This window comes from Sorex araneus, chromosome 2 (genome assembly GCF_027595985.1).
Source record: "Sorex araneus isolate mSorAra2 chromosome 2, mSorAra2.pri, whole genome shotgun sequence".
Classification (NCBI taxonomy): domain Eukaryota; kingdom Metazoa; phylum Chordata; class Mammalia; order Eulipotyphla; family Soricidae; genus Sorex; species Sorex araneus.
Window position 1 is genome coordinate 167,760,763 of NC_073303.1, and position 5,882 is coordinate 167,766,644.

The 5,882-nt window shown below is 37.9% G+C and overlaps 1 non-coding gene across 1 annotated transcript; it reads left to right on the plus strand.

Annotated features, from left to right (window-relative positions):
* Positions 1-4,209: 4,209 nt before the first annotated feature.
* Positions 4,210-4,316, plus strand: LOC129402851 (U6 spliceosomal RNA). The gene has a single exon (XR_008628888.1). It is a non-coding gene; the product is annotated as a U6 spliceosomal RNA (small nuclear RNA).
* The last annotated feature ends 1,566 nt before the right edge of the window (positions 4,317-5,882 follow it).

A 5,882-nucleotide genomic window follows, 5' to 3' on the forward strand; every position in this document is an offset into this window, starting at 1 on the left:
CCCAGGTCCCCGGACCGCTGCATTGAGTTTTTCACTCCAAAAAAAGGTTTGTGGCTCAAATAACAGAAAGAATGGAACAGGAACTGTGCAGAGACAGGATCACTACATAGAGGAATTGAGAATGTTAAGTGAAGCTGAGAGGGAGGGGAATTGTGAATTTAGTTTTTGTGAGTTCACTTTTAGATGTTTATTAGATAAACTAAGTCAGCTTGAGCTAAACTAGTCACCGGATGGCAAGAAAAGGAAGTAAAACTGACAAGAAAATGTTCAGGATATTAACAATATTGTAAGGCTATGAGTTAGAAATTCTAGAAAACTGTTTTCCTGAGGGATATGTTCTTGTTTGGGGCAAATACTCATCTAATTTTCTTCCCAAGTGCACTCAGAAGCGAAGATATTGTGTTAGCCTTGGGGGGAAAAATCCATTTTCTCTTTGTGTGTGTGTCTGTGTGTGTGTGTGTTCAGTTTTACCAGTAACACATAGCTATTAAATATGGTTATAAATATTTAAACTATTAATGGTTATGTTACACATTATAAATAGCTTTATGAGCTCACCAAGCATCATAAGTGATATACTCTGGTTCCCCAAGGAAGTGTGGATAAAGTCACTGCCACGGTGGAGGACATAATGTGCATTCACCAGTGACAAATGAGTCCTGTGTCAGTAACAGATACTATGCTGAGTTTATTTTAGACAGCAAAATTGGTGGCAAAGAGAGGATATTATGTAAACTGACCCTGTCTAATTGATAATGCACAATAACCAAGAAAAAAGATCAAATTCTTATAGAATTAATTTTACACCAGAGTGATAAAAATAAGTGGAGAGTTTTAAATGGCACAATTAATGTCAAAGAACATACCAAACACATTAGTTATTCTAGAGCCCTAGAGACCACATTTTGAATTTTTTTACTATTATCTGTTTTCACTTCTCATACTCTTATTTTTGGATATTCTTTTTCCTTAGAATATCCAAATGCTTCTATTTGGAGTTACTAGAACTGAAACTAGATCAGAACTGAAACTGACCAGAGAAACTATCTGCTCAAAGTCAGACAGTCAGAAAGATACAGAGCCAGACACTGGCCCCAGAGCTGGTCGGCTTCCTCCTAAAATCTATGTTCAGTTCCTTGCCCAAAAAGACAGAAAAGACCAGGCAAAGGTCCTTCAATGAATAGACAGCAAAACTCCGGAACTGTGCCCTAGGCAGTTCCAGAGCACTCATTTGAACTTCTTGTTCTCATCCATAACTTTACTTAGGGAATCCAGAGAGAAAGTATTTCCCAAATGAGTGAAGATTCTGGAATCTATGTTTTTTAAAGTGTCCTTTGTTACAATGTAAGTTGCCTAATTCAAACCTTTGCTATTTTCAGTCTTCACTCAGGTACTGATGTCTACACACACACACACACACACACACACACACACACACACACACACACACACATTTCCTTAGGTCTACAAGATCAAGAAAAACCATCTAGAGTACATATGTATAAAGTTCATATTTGCTCTTTCGTTCTGTCCATTATATACTTTTCTTTTTTTGCTAAAGAAGTAAAATCAAAGTGCTTAAAGAGTGCAAATTTTTTTCATGTAATTATATTAGCTCAATTTAATGGAGTTGTGTGCATGTGTCTGTGTGCGTGTGTGTATGTGTTGTTGAGGCCACATCTAGAAGTGCTCATGTCCTACCACTGGCTTTAAATTCAGAGATCATTCCTTGTAGTGTAAGGGATCAAACCTGGGTTGGTTGCATGCAACTGCCTTAATCCTGTATTCTCTTAACCCCTGTACTCTCTCTGGCCCTTTTTCAGATAATTTTTTAAAATAAAAGTTAACTATTTTTAATAAGAACTATTTTATAACTATTGTTTGTTTATCATTTCACTAAATATGGGTTAAATATATTTAACTATTCATTGTACATGTTAAAAAATATATATAACATACACAAATATCTTCTGGCATTTTAAAAAATTAAAACAAATTTATCTTTATAATAGTCCTTATTATTGTCCATCTGAGCATTAAGCAAATATAGAATACAACTGAACTATATCAAGCCTCTTTAAGTCACTTTAGATAGCCTCCCCATTAGACATACAGAAAGTTATAAAAGTTCTTTTATTTCCCAAAATTTTTTTAATAAATTTGTCGCATTTATTAATGCACCTATTTTATAGGTTTTATGTAGATACAGGCCATATTAAATGTAGCTTTGACTTTAGGTATTTTTTTTCCTTTGCAGCCTCCAAAGTGACTCATTTTTTAAAAAAAAAATATTTATTGAATCGCCTTGAGAGCAGTTACAAAGCTTTCAGGTTTAAGTCTCGGTCATACAATGATAAAACACCTGTCCCTTTACCAGTGCACATTTTCTACTACCAAAAAACTCAGAATAACCCTCATCCCACACCTTCCCCATACCTGAGTGGCAGATGATTTCAACATTGTTCTCTCTCTACTTTGATTACAGTCAATATCTCAACACAAACCCCACCATTATTATTTGGGATTTTACTCCAACAATCATATCTGCCAAAAAGGCAACATGAGAAAATTTGTTTTCTCTTACTGATTATGAAGAGCATATGATGTTGCGTGGCATGATTTTGGAATTCTGAAGTTTTAATAATTAAATCTGGGGGACTTTTTGTCAAAAGCCGCTGCGTTCCGAGATTTGTTTCTGAGTCTCTTGGATCATGGCCGTTAAGCCCCTTGCTCAGTCACCAGAGGGCTCATTCCTGGGCATCGATTTGGGATCTCTTTGGGGTGGAAGAGGAAAGGGCCGGCTCCACCCCCATCCCCGTGAGCCCCATCTCCTCACTGTGGGCCGTCCTAGGTCTCTGGAAGATGACAGTGACTGAGCCGCCAGGGGGAACAGGCCAAGGCACAAAACCTATTCCCACCTGGGGTGGCCCAGCCCTGGAAACCTAATGCGAAATCCGGACCCATTTCTGCCAAAAGTCACTGGGTTCTGAGATTTGTTTCTGAGTCTCTGGGATCATGGTCATTAAGCCTTTAGGTACCTTTAAAAAGAGTTAATAGTGCTTTTTAAAAAGAAATACTTTTGATAAATGGTTGAGGAAACTCTGGGCTGGATTATTTCTGGTATTTTGATGCCAAAAACTAAAATGGAAATGAGAAATAAGTTTTACTGAATTTTGATTAAAATGAAAATTTACAAAATATACAAATTAAAACAGTAATTAAACAAATAAGCATAATTCATCTCTATTGCATCTTCATTTTTATAAAATTTGTTAATTTTGTGATACAGCTCTAATTTCATAAGAACTCTCACATTAACTTAATTGGTACACCATGTTTCAAGTAACACATGAGATTCTGTACAATAAAACATTATGTTGATTGATTGTGATACTTAACAGTGCTTAACACTTATTTAGCACTTTACTTCCTCAAAGCACTTTACAAACATTAACTAATTAATCATCATGTCACTGTGATGTCATAAAGGCGGTAGAATTCCCATTTCTGAGATGAAGGAATTAAATAAAGTGGCTTATGACAGTGAAAGACTTTAGATAGTTTAAATAGCAATGAGAGCATCAACAAAATGAGTGGAACAGTGAGTGAATGGCATTTGTAGGCTATAAAGAAAGCACTACAAGTTAATATCTTGTTACAATCCTGACAAATTTCAACTTAGAAAAAAATACGGAGTTATTACCAACAATCATATCTCCTTACTAACCTTTGCTGGAAGAGCTATTTATTCTCTAATTAATTCTAGTATTTGTGCTTGTTAGGCCTATAAGTTTTTCCTAAATAAAAGCGCCTTGTGAATTTGAAATTTTCTCACAAACTTTCCATTTTTATTATCTTAGAAAAAATATCAACCACTGAAAAGGTTCAAAAACTTATTTAAAATATAGTGATATTAACTAAAAACTTTTATGTTATTCTAAACTCAGAGTGATGTTTTCAAAATATACTTGTTTTCAAAAACACTGTCAATAAAAGCTTTATAGATTTTCTTTTTAATTTCTAGTGTTGGGACCACACTGGGCTGTGCACAGGGCTTAGCTATGGGCTCTGAGCTCAGAGATTACTGTACTGATTGGACACATGCAGTGCAAGGTATAAAACTCAAAAAGCTGTCTGCAATGCAAGCACCTTACCCATTGTACTAACTCTCCAGAAATTCTTAAATGTATTTAGGAAGTATCTCTATTTGTGCTCACTTTGGCAACACACGTAATAAAATTGGAAAGATACAGAGAAGATTAGCGTGGCCCGTACATGAGAATGACATGCAAATTCATGGAGTGCTCCATATTTTTAAGAAAGAAAAGAAAGTGTCTCTATTTTAACTTGAATGAAGTTTTTTAATCTGTCACATGGTATGGTTCAATTGTTTCTACCTCTGTAAAAATTCATACTAAACTCCAGACATGGGAGTCTCCCGGTGGACAGTTCCACAACGAAACTGACCATATTATATTCAATTGATGGTTTTGCCTGACTGATGTTGCTGTTGTCCCAAAATTCCAAACGGGATCAGACCACTGTCTCTTCCTGAGAGATTCTACTTCACTGAGCAGGGAGAAAGGACTGCAGAGTTTAAGAGAACTCTCAGAAGGACCACCAACTGGGAGCTCTTTGGCACTACTACAGCAATATGGGAAGATGTCGTAGTTGGTTGACAACATCAACAAGGAATACGATCAACTGGTTCAGCACCTCCATGATTGTGCGAGGAATGCAGAAAGAGAGAACGCCACAAAAAGTCACCTGTCTTCAGAAACTCTCAAGCTCTTTGGCCAATGTGGTCTGACTTGAGCCTCAGTCAATCACATACTAACTTCCCAGTTTGCAAAGCTGTGCAGAGAAGCTATAAAGGAAGACCTCAAAGAGAGAAGAGCAGCAGTGTTGGCTATGCGGCAGAAGCCGGGAAAAGTATTCGCAACACCCATCCTTCTCCAACTATAAGACCAAGATGACTGCCCTCCGATGTCCTGATGGATCTATCACATCTTCCAGAAGGGCAATGGAAAACATTATCCATGACTTTTACTCAGATCCCTTTGATAGCCGTGTCCACCTGCCCACATACCAAATTCCGTAGGATGGATGTCGTTCCCAGCATTCTCCCTTCTGAAATCCAACATGCCATTTCATTGGTAAAGAAGTTAACAGCATCAGGTGCAGACAAAGTCAGACCCGAACACCTGAAGAATCTGCCACCAGTACTTGTCAAAACACTGGCTTGGCCCTTCACACGCTACCTGTTCATATGCAAGGTTCCATCCCAATGGAAGACCATTCTGTTGTACAAGAAGGGAGACATCCAGGACATCAGCAACTATCTCCCAATCTGCCTGTTGTCCATCATCTACAAGTTATTCACTTGAGTCATGCAGAATAGGATTGCCAGAACACTAGACAGGACAACCACGCAAGCAAGCTGGGTTCTAAAAAGGATTCAGCACCATTGACCATATCCACACAGTGACCAAGCTCACTGAGGTTTATCGGGAGCTCAAGATGCTGCTCTGACTAATGTTCATTGATTTAAAGAAGGCCTTTGATTCTATTGAGATTGAAGTGGTCATCGAAGCCCTCACCAAACAGGGTGTTCAAACTCAATTCATCAGGATCCTCTGTGAGCTGTATTACGGAGTCACCACCAGGATCTCACCATTCTACAAGGAAGTGATCATTGACATAAAGAGAGGGTTTCGGCAGGGGGACACCATTTCACCAAAACTCTTCAGTGCCACCCTCGAGAACATCATGTGACAACTGGAATGGAAATGAATAGGAGTAAAGATAGACGGTCGGCAACTACACCACCTCCGCTTCACTGATGACATTGTTCTCATAACACCAAATATCAGCCAAGCGGC